At 33.7% G+C, this 17,422-nt stretch overlaps 1 protein-coding gene across 2 annotated transcripts in view; it reads left to right on the top strand.

The window, feature by feature from the left end:
- Nucleotides 1-10,855, top strand: part of PURA (purine rich element binding protein A) — a 31,800-nt gene extending 20,945 nt beyond the window's left edge. Inside the window, exons 2-3 of one of the 2 annotated variants that reach the window (XR_004590324.2) lie at nt 7,362-7,427; nt 9,783-10,855. The gene's annotated coding sequence lies outside the window, so the exon portion shown is untranslated. Of the gene's footprint in view, nt 1-7,361; nt 7,428-8,463 lie in introns of both variants that reach the window. The other variant, XR_004590323.2, reaches the window with a different exon arrangement.
- The last annotated feature ends 6,567 nt before the right edge of the window (nt 10,856-17,422 follow it).

The following is a 17,422-nucleotide window of genomic DNA, read 5'->3' as shown; positions in this document are numbered from 1 at the left end:
CTCCATTGTATCTAAAGAGCTATCTTATTCTTTATATAGATTAGTGTAATAATTCAAAAAAAGTATTTGAATGTTTGGTTATCCATGTAAGTCTTTTTCCCCTCTTGAAGCTTGGTTATCATCTTCTTTTTTGTCTGTTTTCTTAGTTTGTATGCCAAACCATCTCCCTGATTTATTTGCATGTTCAAAAAAGTATTGTTTCAAATATTTAAGTTTATTTTCAATATCTGAAACAGTCAATAAAGAAATTTGTTATTCCAATAGTTTTAGTTGATTAAGTATGTTAGAATTTTCTGGTGAGTTCTAGAGTTCCTTCTTCAATTTAATTTCTTGTAATATAGTTTGGATTTTTTCATCCATCTTCCTCTTAATTGGTGTATTGTATTGTATAAAATATCCTTGTATCACAGCCATACAAGCAACCAATACTTTTGTCAAATTGGTTCCCTTACCTAAATTATTGGTAGGCCATTCTTGATGAAATCTGTTCCTTATCTAAAATGTTGCTTTTTTTTTTTTTTTTGCTAATTTTTCAGAAAAAACAAGGGAACCATTGTATATAATTTATGTATTACAACTTCTGTATTTAGGATAGGATAGGGTAGGGTAGGGTAGGGTAGGGTAGGGTAGGGTAGGGTAGGGTAGGGTAGGGTAGGGTAGGGTAGGGTAGGGTAGGATAGGATAGGATAGGATAGGATAGGATAGGATAGGATAATACAGTTGGAAAGGACCTTATAGGTCATCTAGTCCAGCTCCCCGCCCAAACAGGAGACCCTACGCCGTTTCTGATGACTGTCCAGTCTCTTCTTGAAAACTTCCAGTGATGAAACACCCACAACTTCTGAAGGCAAGCTGTTCCATTGCTTGATCGTTCTTACTGTCAGAAAATTTCCTCTTATTTCTAGTTTGATTCTCTACTTGATCAGTTTCCATCTATTATTCCTTATCTGGCCTTCAGGTGCTTTGGGAAATAGGTTGACCTCCTCCTCTCTGTGACAGTCACTCAAATATTGGAACACTGCTATCATGTCATTCCTGGTCCTTCTCTTCACTAGACTAGCCAAGCCCAGTTTCTGCAACCGTTCTTCATATGTTTTAGCCTCCAGTCCCCTAATCATCTTTGTTTCTCTTCTCTGCACTCTTTCTAGACTCTCAACATCTTTTTTATACTGTGATGACCAAAACTGGATGCAGTATTCTAGGTGTAGCCTTACTAAGGCTTTATAGAGTGGTATTAGTACCTCATGTGATCTTGATTGAATCCCTCTGTTAATGCAACTTCGGATTGCATTGGCTTTTTTAGCTGTTGCCACACACTGTTAGCTTATATTTAATTGGTTGTCCACTAAGACTCTAAGATCCCTCTCACAGTTACTGCTGTTAAGCCTGGTTTCACCCAATCTATATCAGGGGTAAAATGCTATCGGTTTGGACTGGTCCAGCCGAACCAGTAGCGATGGCGATGGATGGTTCGGAGAACTGGTAGCGGCGGCAGCGTGAGGCTCCACCCACCCACCTGGTTGTTGTTACTTCCTGGTTTTAACCAGAAAGTAACCTTTTTTTACCCTCTGCGCATGCGCAGAAGAGTTTGCACATGCGCAGAGGGTCCAAGTGCGCACATGATGGGAGCGCGCATACCAGCGGACCACACATGCGGGCGGGACGCGTGCACTTCCGAACCGGTAGGGAAGGTAAGTAGATTTTACCCCTGATCTATATGTGTACTTTTGTTTTTTCTTGCCTAAGTGTAAGACTTTACTTTTCTCTACATTGAATTTCATTTTGTTAGATAGGGCCCAGTGTTCAAGTTTGTCAAGATCTTTTTGGATCTTGAGCTTATCTTCTGAGGTGTTGGCTATTCCTGCCAGCTTAATGTCATCTGCAAATTTGATGAGTTTCCCTTCTATTCCCTCATCTAAGTTGTTTATGAAGATATTGAAGAGTACTGAGCCTAAGACAGAACCTTGTGGTACTGTTGCCTCACTTAGTTGCATTAAGTGATTATGTGATGGCCTCATTATTTTTAGAATTAAAAAGAAAAAAGTAACAGGAACAAGTTGGGCTAAGAACATTTGTCAATTTCTTCCTTTTTCATGTCAGAATTTCATGTTGCAGAAAACTATTTGAGGCAGTGTTAATTCTGATGTTTCTGCTCAGATGTATAAAATAGGTATAATGGTAGAGTCTTCAACATGTATCACAGTCAATAGAGTTGCTGAAATAACCATATAATTTTTATTCCTGGAAACAACATTATTTATTTCAATTTGTATGCTGCTAGATACAGAAATCCAATAAAAACATATAATAAATTCCAACATCCATGGTAAGCATCATTAGAGCCTTGGTGTCAAAGTGGCTAGAATGCAGTATTGCAGGTTAATTTTGCTGACTGCCAGGAGTTTGATCCTTACCAGCTCAAGGTTGACTCAGCCTTCCAGCCTTCCATCAATAAAATGAGGACCCAGATTGTTGGGGGCAATATGCTGGCTCTGTAAAATGCTTAGAAAGTACTGTAAAGCACTATGAAGCGGTATATACATCTAAGTGCTATTGTTATTGCCATTAGAATGACAATTGTAAATATTATGGTTTATTTATGATCTAAGTCTAAGACAACACCTGTAAAAAATGTAGAACAATCAAATAGAAGCAACCAAAATATAACTGAGCTGTTAAACTGAAATTTAAAAATGATGACAAATAATCACCCTACACTCTAAGGAACATCTCTGTCTAACTATTGTAGTTTGTAGAACATTAAAAAAAAGTCTTAAATCCAAAGTCTTAAATCCAAAAGTAGGCTATTCCATAATGCCAGAACAACTGAGAAACAATATGCTCCCTGACCTTCATGCCCTTTATTGCATTTGCATAAGGCAATTGTGTTGCAATAGAGGTCAACCTCTATTGCAGACCTCCAAGGTCCCTTCCAACTCTGTTGTTCTGTTAATAAATATAAAACTTGTTTTCACATACAGCATTGTATAAATTTAGGACGATAGCTTTGACTTAAACTGAGGTTAGTTATAGAAATAAATGATTTACAGCACTATAAAAATGATTCTACTTAATTCATATTTAGTAAGAGTGTCTGATAATAAATTTTAATCACTTTTCAAGGGTAAGTGTAGGCTTCATTTTAGAAACTAAGTACATAGTTTAAAAGTAAGTATAATAAATTGTTTTCAGATTAGCTTTCAGCAGCAATGGGATTAAAACAGGTACATAGTTGTCGAATGAACCAGATCTAGTTCAATTATTTATAGATATTATATATTATAACTTTGTATTATATATGTGTGTGTGTATTATATATATACAATAGTTTATCAACATCAGAATGCTATAGGTTGTCTGTCTCTGTCCTTATCACTATCTCTAACAACAGGTAATTTGCATTAGTAAAACTATTCATGTTTATTAGCTTGTCTTCAATAAAAAGAACACTAATAACCAATAACTGGCACATATATTTCTGACCTGAAATTCGACTTGAAATCGAAAAGTTTTTAAATTAAATAAGCAAATTTCAGTCAAGGCAGCACACAAAATTTAAAACATAGGAGGTGATAATGCTAACTTATTCTTCCTCACCTTTTTTTTGCTATCCATAATCTGAGAACAAATGAAAGCTTTCCAGCTATTTCAGGGAATAGCTATTTCTGAATGGTGACTTTAGCTTGTTGTCATGTTAGGCTTTTTTCCCCTACATTTACTTTACTCCAAATAATTTCACTTTTTTTTACTATTCCTCCTCTCTGTATAAATCACCTGGGTGATCTTGGCCAGTCATTCTCTCTCAGTCCAAATCTTCTCACAGGGTTGTTGTGAAGAATAGGAGTAGAATAATTAATTGGATAATTAACTAACTAACTAAGTAAGTAAATTTACACAGGTTTCTTTTCCACCTTGCTTTGAGCTACATGTCCCTTCTTTTTTTTTTTTTTAATTTGATTTATATGCCGCCCTTCTCCGGAGACTCAGGGCAGCTTACAATGCGTTAAGCAATAGCCTTCATACTTTTGTATATTTATACAAAGTCAACTTATTGCCCCCACAAACTGGGTCCTCAATTTACCTACCTTAGAAAGGATGGAAGGCTGAGTCAACCCATTTTTATATCCATTGTCTTCTTTGTCCTTGCATTCTTAGACAGAAAGGTAAAGGCTTAATTCTCTCTCTGTCTCTCTCTCTGTCTCTGACTCTGTCTCTGTCTCTGTCTCTCTCTAATATGAAAAAAAATGATTGCATGGTGATGGAAAAAGCATCATCTGAATAATACTGCAAAAATGAATGAAGGATGTCACAATCTCAAGAAAAGTCATAGGTTACCATTTACTAATTGCATTTAGCAAAGCTATTATGTTGGCAAATGAAAACTGAGACAACTTCATTGAAAAAAAATTGCATATAGTATTTGAAATAGATTTTGAAAATCATACTATATGGTTCCTGTGTTGATCCATTTCCCTTTCCCCTAAATAACTGTATAAATATGTTTCTGTTCTGATCCAGTGTTTCTCATTTTCACATTTCACTTTGTGCTTCATGATCTTCAAGAAACGGAAGATTGTATGAAGTAATCACACATTTAATATATTTATTTCTTGGTTGAATGGGTATATTCCAAACCTCCTTTTTCAGTTGATGCAGAAGATGAAAGAACCCAAGACAAGTGAAAAGCAAGAGGAATTAGTATATGTGCTATGCAGGAGCATAGTGCAAGTTCTCATGGTACAAGCCTGCAGATTGTATTCCTGTGCCATTCATGGATATAGTCTATATTTTGCAATATTTCAAAGTGCTTTTCAGAAATCATGTGCTATGTATTGATTGCATAGCCATTGCATAGCCATGCACAATTGAAATGCTAACAGGAGCAATTATCTTGAATTCAGTATTTAAAATATATGCTGCAGTACGATTTGAGTACAATAATATTGTCTAATTTTTTTTTCTCAATGAATATCTGTTTTACAAATGTTTTCAATGTTTTTATTTTACCTTGTGGAGATGCACAAATACTTTTAAGGCAAAACCCCCAAGCTTTACATTTGTAAGCTTAGAGTTTACAAATCCATTAGAGGGTCAGATCTGTCTCATTTTTTTCATTTGCACCTTTTTGCATGGATTGTTTTTTGAGTATGATATGTTGCTTTTCATTATTTTGACAAATTGGTTATTGAATAGAAGATAAGTATATATAATTATAACATAATTGAATTTGAAGATGGGCTTTAAAGAAGGATAAATAATTCCAATCTTGTTTCCTTCCTACTTTTTTTCATTATTTACCAAAACTGGATCCACCTCTGTCTTATTCCATGTCCTGGACAATTATGGAAATTTTTCACCCCCTTTTTCTACCATAGCTGAATCCACAAGCAACAACTTGTCAATAGTCAATATACTACACTGTTGTTGTCTCCCCTTTCTCACATCATTGCACAATAAGGGGCCTCATTGGTCCCATCATAGTGGCTAAAGACATTGTACTGTACATTTTTTCTTAAGAATAATTAAATGAATAATAATTACCTGATGTCCCCAGATCTACCAGGAGTACAAATCCCTAGAGTGAAGAAGAAAATTAAAGGTATGCTTAAAGTTGATCTGAAGATTCCATTTTCTGAACAGATAAATATCTTTGTCCAGTCTCAATTAAATCTCTGGATTTATATTCTCAAAAAAAAAAAAAATCAGAAGCAACTCGGGCTCATGGTTTGTAAGTTTTGATCCTTCTTAAGACTTTTGCTACAAAGGAAAAATTAAAGGGGTATGTCATTGGAAATGGAATATCTACTTGCATCTCCAAAGGCTGGCTATTAATAATAAAAATTTCTCCCTAACTGGGCCATGTATCTTGATTGCACCAGGTATGACAAGATGTTAAGAAAAATGTTTTTTAACCACATTATGCCACTTTAGCATCATAGAGGATCTGTCTAGGTTAATATCAGTGGGGCAATGAGAAGATTTTGTTTCTTTACAACAAAGTTTCCCAGTAGAACATTTTACTTTTTCTCAGTAGCTAGACAACTACTAATCTGTTGAAAAGTTAAACTTGCACTACCTACAAGTACATACATTAATTCAGAATCAAGATTCTCTTATCAGCCCTGTTCTTTGTTGTGCTCCTAGAACATATCAACATGCAATCTTCTGAAATAGACACATATTTTAGACATGTATTTGTGCAGAAGATACTTACCATGTTAGATTGTTGCATGCCTTCACAATGCTAAGAAAAGGCAGGTAAAATAATGTACAAAAAGGAAGAGTTTATTTTCAATTGCCAGAAATGTAGGGTTGGTTTTTTTGCAAATTTGCAATGTTTAATTAAAAGATAAATATAAATAAGATATGAAAACTGGATCCTTAGTTTTCTATTTCCAATAAAAGTGAAGACATAATGGCAATAATTAAAATGTTTATAATAACTTTGCTCTTTCATTATCTCCATAGGTAATAAGAAGCTGTGTAACAGTTAAGAATATTGATCTTACATTTTCAAAAACTAATCTGATCTAGAAATCTGATTTGGTTATCTGTTTTTTGGAAATGTATTGTGACGTGTTAAGTATATTCAGTCTATTTTAAATATTTGAATATTAAGTACTTTTATTAGGTATTAAAATCATGTCCAATTTAGTAGTGGGGGGATTACCTCTGTGGATTACCTATCTAATCTGATATATAATCAGTATATCAAAATAAATAAGAATATATTTCTTAAAAAAACCATTCTTCATAAATTTCCCTGAATACACAGCCATGCAATACTCTTATTAAGACTAATCAAATATGGACAAAATGATGTGTGATAGGAAATCTAATGTTGCAAATAAAAGTTTTGGTCTGACATGATTTTTTTTAAATGAACCAGCATGACTTACTTTGTACATTAAGGGAAAACCACTCTTCATATACACTCTAATATATGGTCTGTTTTTTCCTTCACATGAAGTGTATTTTCATAATTCTAATACGATCTTTGAATTTTGCATAGAAAGAAAAGCTTATTTTAAATGTTACTCAGCGTAAGCAGGCTTTGTGAAAATATTTTGAAAAGGAAAATGCTTATACTATTGAATAAAGTTTGTTTGCTTGCTTTTCAGTAGCACAAGGCTTCTGGTTTGGGACAGTAAGAGACCCAGGCACTATACTTTGTTGAGATTCCCCATACACCATATTCTGTCTGACTCACACACACACATTCTCTCTCAGTTTTTAAAAAATGATACACAAAATAGTTAAAAATGCAATAGTCTGTAGAAACTGGGGAATACGCTGACAATTTTTCCATATAAACCAATATTTACCAGTAATCTTGTGTTTCTATTTTTGTTTTTTGGCAGACTTTTACCAGTAAATATCGGTTTATTCCTGAAACCAGAAGCCCTAAACATATCTTTGTTTATAAGGTCAGTCTTCATTTCCTGTTTCTGTCCTTCCCCACTTATTTACAAATTCTGTTGTTTTTCAGGTTATGGAAAGTATGGAGTATTCTTTTTGTTTTCCTGCTTGCCACCATTTTTTTTTTTAAATTGAACTTTATTAAACGTGCAAACTGGAGTTTTGGGCATTCTTTTCATCTTAGAAAATGTTATATATAGTTATACTGAAGTCCAAAAGAACATTCAACTTAAATGTTCTTTATTTTAATATATAAAGTTGCAGAGTAAATTAGTCACCTATTTAATAAAATTCTTAGATGGGCATTGACTACTTACCAGTATATGTTAAACATATCATTCCAAAAAGTGTTAACATATAGTAATGAAGCACTGAGTTTAAAATAGGATTGTGCTTTAAGTGAATTTTGAAATAAATTTCTACAGAATCATTTAAATAAAAGTGGGATTGGATTTAAATAAAATTGTTGCCAATTCTACAGTGAGAGTAGCCAATACAGAATGACATTGAATTTATTGAATTCAATATATTGAATATATTGCAATATTTTCTGAACATTTGAAATGTTGGTGATACTTTATTATAGTATATTTAACTGAAATTACCTGCCAGCACCCTTCTTTCCATTAACTCTTGATTTTAAAGAACATGTATCAATATCTTTTTAATTTACAAATCAAATAGTCTCTATCAATGGAGCACTGATAACTTCAACAGTACCCTCATGTGCTTCTTGTCATCTGCTTCTGATATCTGAATGCCTGCAGTCCCATGGATGTATTGGGAATCTCATATATTGGCAATTGGGTTTAGGATTCCGTGTTCCTCTGCATAATGCTTTTTATGATTTCAAGCATTACACTAAATGGGTGGAACTATATAGGCTGTCATGCTGTGTGAATGCTGGGATGGCCTGTAGAATTGTGTAGCATTTATCATATTTGTTTATATCACAGTTCTTTCTTTTAAACGAAATCCCTTTCATTCTTGAATTTTCACAGTTTCTTGTCCCAATTGAAAACTAATTTTCCTCCCCTTTTGCAGCTGTCTTTTTGTGATTATGATTGTGCAATATTATTGGCCACAACTTTAATCTGGGCAATTGACACTGGTCCATCTTCAAATCATTCAGAAGACTTGAAGAGAACTCCTCTTTCTTCTCTGGAATTCAAATGTATATGTTTCATCTGAAATAAGTTATTTAAAAGTCAAATATCTTCAGTACCTATAAATTACAGTGCAATTCAAGAAGTTCCCAAAATACTATATTATGAGCCTTATCTATATAGATAATTCTTTTCATGATTTCAAATTGAAAGAAGACGTCGTTAATTAGGTATATCAGCTGTGGTTTTTTTAGTGTCAATATTGTAATTTTGTAATATTGTCAATATTTAATCAAATTGTTGCACAGATGCCAATGTGCTTCACTTTTCCATACTATATTTCTGTCAGCATTCAGATTTCTTAATTAGAAAGATACAGATAATTTTGTGCGCAAACTTTTCCCACAATATTAAAAATATCCCTATAGAGATACAGAGATACATACATACAACTGAAATTCTAAGCCCAATATTGTTAAATCTTTGTGGATTTATATCTTTATTGAGTGTCTGTTAACAAGGTAATCTGAAATTGTGAATAACACAATGATCGGGCTCACAATCTAATACTAAAGTTTCAAATACTGATTTGATAGGCTAGGTCTAGGACAATATATGGCAGCACCCAAACAAGGCCTTTTCTAGCTAATTTGCTCTTGTTACTTTCAAGTGTTAAAACAAGCCAGGATTTACCAAGTGTACATTTTTTTCACTGCAGACAAAGCAGAAACTAAGCCTTCAAATGAGTCAGGATTCATAAATCAACCTTAGCCCCTTAAAGACAGCATCTAATCCTTCGTTGTTAGAAGTATTTAATCATAGTCATGAGAATCTATTAATAAATTCCTGTTCCTATTTTTTTTCTCATTCTCACAATCAGGAGGAGGAAGCAAAAGTGATTATGCCACGTTTACCCAAAAACTGCTAATAGTTAACATGGTTTATTTTTCCATATGAAGGTTTTTTACTCCTGTATGTGCAAATCTGGCCAATGAAACAGGGTTTGTAAATATTTTTGAATAGATGCCATCAGAAAGATAATAAAAACTGACTTCCAAATTTGACAGAATAAAAACTGAACAATAGTTTAAAAGTAAATAATTTTGAATTAGTTTTAAAATTCTTTGGGCCTGAGATCCTCCCAATTTTCTGGTCTCTTGAATTCTTAACTTAGAATGAACTTGGCTCAAATGTAGGATTTGTCCCAAGGCTTTAGCACCTTGTGCACAGTTTAAACATTTCCAAACTGTTTTCTAGGTAAGAAGAATAATGGGAACTACTCTGGAAATCAGTGCTTGTTCTGAAAATCTTTTCTTCTCAAGATGAGGTACCTGCACAAATAATCCAGGAAGTTCAGAATGTTATTGTCTCTTGAGAAATAATGACTGCTGGATGACTTTTTGTTATCTGAATGTAGGGGTACTGTTAAAATTTATAACCACTTTTAAAATAAAGGGATTTCCTTTTTCTCACAATGGTGCACATCCTTGTATTTGAATGGAAAGATTTGACAGGGCAAAGTAATCCTAAATACCTTTCCTTTCTGGATATAGAATGTTTTGCACATGTCAATTTTCTGTAAAGAACAGAACAATGTTTCTCTTGTCTGCATATTTTTGCTAGTTAATAGTTATTAGATGTGCCAAGCTCCATTGGATATATTTTTCTGTAACTTCTGAAATTATTAAATAACCATATACTGTATGAGTGCACACATTAGAACACTGGAATGTTGAACTAAGCATTTTTATGTAAATAATTACTATTCTTCAGTTGCAGAATAAAACCTGGATATCATCTCATAACTGTTGTATTTTGCCCTAATGGGAAATGTTCAGACATTCTGTGATGTATGTACTTGTGCCACTGTTTAAGTGTAACTGCTAATTATAAATTGTAAACATGCTTGTTTCGTTGTTCAAAATAGTATTTCTTTTGTTGAAAATATTTTCAGTTAAATGTGAAAAGGAATTTATTTATTTTTTTAAGATTGTCTTGCAAGGTCTGTTTTCTCTACTTTTTTCCTAAAAAATAGTAGGGTAAAGATTGGAATTTTGTCTAGTTTTTCACTTGATAGACCAAAGTTACTATTGACACTGTCTTGCAATGCTGATCAAATGTATATCTTTTTGCACTTTAAATGAATAAGAAATGAGGAAAATCAAAGTGTCAATTGTACATACATTCACTGTACAGTGAATGTATACCATTAGTTAATCTGTTTTTAAACAGAATATTTTCCTTTGTGGGAAGGGGAATACTCAAGCAATGTATTTGCTAGTCAATATAAAGTGTTTACATGTAATTACTTAATAAATTATTTGATTTAAGATGGATCTTTCTGGTGATTTTTAAATGATAATACCTCGGTTTTGTCAGGGTATAAGTATTTAAAAATTGTATGGAATAATCTTTAGCACCTTGTGCACAGTTTAAACATTTCCAAACTGTTTTCTAGGTAAGATATATATTCATTTGATTAAAATTTTGAGGAAGGCAAAAGTCCTGCACTTGGGGCTGCGTGCAGAGAACTTTGCTTCACTATTTATTAGAGACCATACAGCCTCAAAAATTACTCTGCTTTTTTCGGCTTTTCTTCTGCATTTGAACAAGTCTGCTGGAATATGCATATTTTACTCAGTGAATGTCAAGTTGTAACAGTTGTTCAGGATATCCAACTAACTGGTTCGGTGGCCTATATTGCAGTAAATGTGTGGGCAGTTTTGTTAGTGAACCTGCTTTAGCAACTTATGATATTTTATTATGATACTATGCTATACCAGAGACAAGATCCCAAATGTTAAAATAGAATTCAGAAGTAAAGCTATTGTTCACTCTCTTGGTCCTATAATTGGGCATTTTTACATTTTCTTAAAAGAATTAACAAATATATCTTTGAATGTAGAAAAGCAGAGTGTAGATCTGTGTTCTTTTAATTCTTGCATAAATAAATTATATTCAGCAATAAAATGTAGACAAAATTAGAAATAATCTGTAGCAAAACTTTCCATCACATGTATTAACTTTGCTTGGAAGAGCAGCCCTAAGTAGGCAGAAGTAGAAACACTGCATCTCTATACAGAATTTCCCAAGTTCTGATAATTATGCCTAGGTTTAGTATGTAGATCCAGTTAGCAGCAGGGGGTGGCTATCTCATTCAGCGATGAACTGAAAATTATGGATTAATAGATTTTATGAAACTAAAACCAAATCTTATGCTACCATATCTATATGAGCTATGATGATGCAGTGGTTAAAATGCAGTATTGCAGGTTAACTCTGCTCATACTGCCAGGAGTTTGATTCCTTCGATCCTGACCAGCTCCAGGTTGACTCAGCCTTCCATTCTTCTGAGGTTGGTAAGTGAGGACCCAGATAGTTGGGGGAATAGATTGACTCTGTAAACCACTTAGAGAGGGCTGTAAAGCACTGTGAAGCGGTATATAAGACTAAGTACTATTGCTATTGGTATCTTGAGTGAACATATGAAAATATGTCAACAATTGGCTCTATCCTCATAGCTAGCGATAAGGATTCTGGATTTTCTCTTACCTTTCTTTAACAGATATTATTATAATACATGAACTTATTAATAGATTCTCATGAGAATAGAATTCAAATCCATCTTGTATTGGGTATACTTTAGGTTAACCGATCAACTGATTGATGAGAAAAGTGTGCTGAAGTCTCCAAGGTTTTATACAGTAAAGCTATAGAAGGAGTGGCTATAGAATACATGAAGGTTGTGGACTATATACCGATAACTGGGTCTAAATATAAATAATGATTTGAGATTAAAATTGAAATGTTGGAAATGTACGTGGCCATTACCGTAAAAGTTTAAATGTTGGCAAAATAAGCAAAGTGGTTATTGATATCAGCAGTAATTGATAACAATTAGGGCAAGGGAACAAAAAAGTAGCAAATTAACATCCTATTTTCAGTCCTTAGAGTCCCACCTTTTTCTTTTGGTGAATTTGAAGTGCCTTAAGGTTTACAGAGGCTTAACGCACTATTTATTATTTATTATTTATTTATTTATTAATCAAATTTCTATACCGCCCTACTCCCGAAGGACTCAGGGCGGTGAACAGCCAAGATAAAATACAGATAATACAAATATTAAAAAATCCCTTAAAATTATTAAATATTTCGGCCGAAACACAGATTAAAACACCCAATTTGTAAAATCACGAATTAAAAAATTTAAAAATTTAAAAGATGGGAGTTAGGCCAGGCCAGCTTGCTGAAATAGAAAAGTTTTGAGAGCACGGCGAAACGTGCGCAGGTCCGGGATCTTCCGTATCTCTGGGGGGAGCTCGTTCCAGATGGAACTGGATGAACTATTGAACTGCACTCCTTTAGGAGTCTTAAAACCTCAGTTTATAGGCCTATGCCCACCACTTTTGGAAAACAAGACTCAGTCAAAAATCTATTTCAGTCAACAGAAGTTTTGCATCTCTGAGTTATGATGTTATCATTTACTTCTTTTCTAAATGGTCACTGTATTTATTTCTATGTACATTTAGGGTGCATTTGAAATGTCAGACTGCAGTTTTTGAATTATATTTTATCTTCCTGTTAACGTTGTGTGGTATTCAATTACTGAACAAAATGTATAATTATATTTCATGACATCATAAAATCAACAGGTTTTATATGCATTAGGTAATTTCAGAATTTACCCAGACACTGATATCACTACATGAATTTGCCTTTAGTCCTCAAAATCTTGTGCTATAATAAATTTGTTAATAGTTTAAAGTGCTTAAGATACTCTGCTGGTGTTTCTACACAAAAAGGACATGGATATTTTCCTGAAAATGATATAAGAGTCAATCATGTGCAGTAATGATTATGCTGAAAATTCATGGTTGTATGTTTGGTCCATTGATTTTAGTGAGGCAGCCTTTGTTTTTGAAAAGGGGAAAAGTTTTGAAGCAAAGCTGAAAAACATCCAAACATGCCATGATAAACCCTTGAACTTGGACAAGGTGTAGGCCTGCATAATCAAGATTGCTTGTCATCTTTACTCTCTTCAACTCTTTAAACATTTATTGACAATGTATTACTGTTAAGGTAATATTATTTCTAGAAACCAATGACTATTGTCAGTCAGATTATATAATGTCTCTCACTGGAAATGTGACAGAATATTAGATTTCCAGTAACAGTAGTTTGGCTTTATCCATATTCTTACTGTTATGTAATACAATTCTTCTGAAATCTGTAAAGTACACAGTGTAGGTGAAAGAGAGGATTTGGGTGTTCTGTTATTTCAATTGACATAAGATATCTTTTTCTTAGTATTAGAATTTAATCTGAGATGTAGGTATGTAATTACTACAATTCTGTTAGTTAATCTCTCTCATCAGCACAATGGCAACAAACTTAATTTTAGTCATAGACCATAAAATATAAAAAAAGGAAAATTACATTTTCCACTGAAATGTATAATTGCTACTACAATACTATAAAATTAACAATAAAATATGTAACAAATTCTTACTATTGATACAAAAATGTAAGATTAATGGAAGCCTCCGAAAGCCACAAACAGGGATGGAAAAGGTTTAGAAAAAAATAAAAGAATATTCTGTAAGGTTCCCCATGCTTGGTATCCTTAGTTATGTATTTGTGAATTTTAGATGCTGCAAGACAAACTCTACATTGTTCAGTTCCAGTGGTGGGTTGTTCTCGGTTCGCACCAGTTCACAAGAACCGGTAGTAAAAATTCTTAGTAGTTCGGAGAACCAGTAATAACATTGGCTGGCCACACCCCTGAACCGGTCCTCGGCCTGGTCGCCGCTCGCTTACCCTGCCCACCTCATCAGAGGCTTTTTTTAAAAAAAAACTTTTAAAAGCATTTTAGGCTTTTGAGGAGTTGTTTAATTGATTCCTACTTATTAATCCTTTCTCTTCTTTATTTTTAGCTTCTTGCGTCTCATTTTGATTTTTCCCTTCCACTGCTTCTTCTAATTTCTCATCTATTTCTTGAATATCATGTTCCTCTTTTTTCTGCAATTGTTGAGTGACTTCTACATTCATTTCTGTATCTTTAAACAATCCCCTTGTCTCCTTATTGTTCTTTATAGATTCATACACACCTTTTAGCATCAAGAATATTTCTTCATATGCCTCTATTATCCCCTGTAAATCCATTTTATAACAATTACTCAGTATATTTCTATAGTTCCAACGTCTCAATATTTAAAAACTCCTGCTTAATAAAATTTCATCAATCTCATAATTATATCTCCAAAACTCCTAAACTTTAAAATTCTTTAGTAAATTTATAGCCTTATAGTTTTCCAATTATATATCTTCCCAATTGTCCAGATTTTAAAGTCTTATTTAACTTTCCTTCTTTTCTCTTTTCTTCTATCACCTTTCTTTTTTTCTCGCATAGAATGTTCTGTTGAATAACATTAATAATCCAAATCCAATTAATCCACTAGATTCCTCCACTCTTTCAGATCCATAATCCAATAGCCAATTTAATAAAGTTTAGTTATTTGCAAGTTAGTTCCTTTTAAAAATCTTCAGAAGGGAAAAAAACTCATTAAATATTCTCGAATTATCTAAGTCGTCTTCTAAAATAAAGTCAAGGTCAGGACGTCTTCCAGATGTTATTACTTCTATTCTGTGTATTAGACTTCATGTGTATTGAGTTGACTTTCACTGAGTATACTGTGGCTATAGTGCTGTAATACTTCTCTTCTTCCAGTAGATGGCTCTCTTATTCCCAAATCCAATGTTAAACAGTCTGTCAAAAACAGCTGATTATCCATAAATCCAGGGTGTTTAAAAATACAAATAAACAAGACAGTTTCTCCCGAAAATCACCTTTCAAATTGTTTAAGCTTTTTTCAAGTTTTCTGTGTTTTAAAGCTTCCCTTGGGCTTCTTTCACCTCTTGATTTTCAGGGGGTTTTTTTTCCTCTGTATTTAGTCACCGCTTTCTTTCTTTTAAAATTCTTGTACTTAAATTTCTTTTAAAATTTCTTTTAAAATTCCTTTCCTTTAAAAAGAATTTCTTTTAAAATTCTTGTACTTAAATCAGGTCTTTAGAGTAAAAGTTGGTAATTATCTCACCCAGGTTCAATGGTCTGTCCATGAACTGCTCCAGCACAAATTTTGTGGTCCGGGTTGTCCCAGCTTGTGACTGCCAAAAATGGCTGTTGTCTCTGCTGTCGTTCGGGAGAGCTTGCTTCAGACCTAACGAGGAAATTGCGAGTTCCTCGTGATCAGCAGAGCAACTACCCTTTCTTTGCCACTCCTACAAGGTGGCTATGACCCCATTGGGTCTCCCAATAGCAGTTACCGGCTGGATTTCGCAAGGCTTGGCGGAGCCCTCTATTTTCCAGCCATTCTCGCTGCAATATCAACCAACCCCCCCCCCCCATTTTTTAATGTTCTCAAACCTGTTTGCATCATGGATTAGCACATACATTCTTAAATTCAAATTATTCCTTTTTTTCTCTTCTTAACAGGTACAAGCAATAAATCCAAAGTAGCATATGTTCTTAATATTACCCATTAACACAGTTTTGGAGACCTGTGTATGGTGTCATTTCTAATTAAAATGTTTTTTTAAAAAATTCTATGCTACATTTCTGGCATATTGTTAGTTGTTTTTTTAAGGATAAGGCTCTTGACTGTTTCTTTAAATGTTAGACTTTTTGATTAATGTAATTTATGACATGCTGAAGTCTATAACTGAAAAGAAATATTTCAGTATTTCTTGCTGGATCATCAGATAGCAACTGAAGGTCAATTTATGGTTTTATAACATAGTTTTAAATTTAACTGAATAGTACATAAAGCAACTTAATTTCAAATGTTTTAAAAACACCTGCTTTGGTGGCCGGCATTGGGCGATACGGTGTGGATTCTGGAGCTCCAGGAGAACACCGATATCCTAGCTGATTTTGGGGATCTCCAGGGATCATAGCTGTCTTGTGGAGACAGCGAAGAAAGAAGACGCTGGCTGGCATGGATAGGGAATGAGCAAGTTCCCTGAAATGCCAGCGTTAGTCTTCGAACCGTCAGCGAAGGAAGGCAGCCATTAAGGAGCTGTCACAAGCCAGAATGGCCACGATCAGAAAGAGGGAATGTAGAAGCGGTAATTGAACGGAGTATTGTTACCAGGTGTGTAATTGGCCAACTCACAGGTAAAAGAAAAAAAATCTTTGACTGCTTGAAAAAATTGTAGTGGAAGATTGGCAGCTAATTGGCACAGAAGGACTAAAGCGGAGAAGAAGAAAAAACTGGAATTTTAAAAATCAAACCTAAAGCCCTGTAAAAAATCTTCCATTCGGATTTAAAACTGGATTTGGAGGGAAAAAATAAGACAAGGAAAAGAAGATAGAAAAACATTTTTAAAAGCAGAAGAATTTAATGTGGAAAAGAGAAAGTGAAGCTTTTGTGAATTACAAGATGGCTACTTTGTTATGGAAACGATTGTGAATCAGAGAAAGACAGCTGCTGGCGGAGAGCATGAGAAAGAGGTGTGAGAGAATTCATACAGCTCTACCAAGATAAGAGAACAAAGGACAAAGACTGAAACAGTGCTGGCTCAAGTGAAGATCTGAATTGGACATTATTTAAAGGGGGGGGGAAGAACACTATATGGATTTGGAAATTTGAAATATATGTAAAGAAAAAGAATAAATTTAAAAATCTCAGCCTTTTAAATTGAAAATATGGAGAATTGGGAGGAGGAATATGAGACATTGAGGGAGATGTTTCAAAAAATCAAGCATTTAAGAAAGCATTTAAGGGAAACAAAGAAGCAGAGGATTGGTTAGAATGCAAAAAAAGAGAAAGAGAACAGAAGAATAAGAAACAAAAGAAGCAAAGAGATAATATTGGAGAAGAAATAACTGAAAATAAAGA

Source organism: Pantherophis guttatus, chromosome 3 (genome assembly GCF_059756535.1).
Source record: "Pantherophis guttatus breed Tessera chromosome 3, ASM5975653v1, whole genome shotgun sequence".
Lineage (NCBI taxonomy): Eukaryota > Metazoa > Chordata > Lepidosauria > Squamata > Colubridae > Pantherophis > Pantherophis guttatus.
This window is presented reverse-complemented; position numbering and strand designations above follow the sequence as displayed.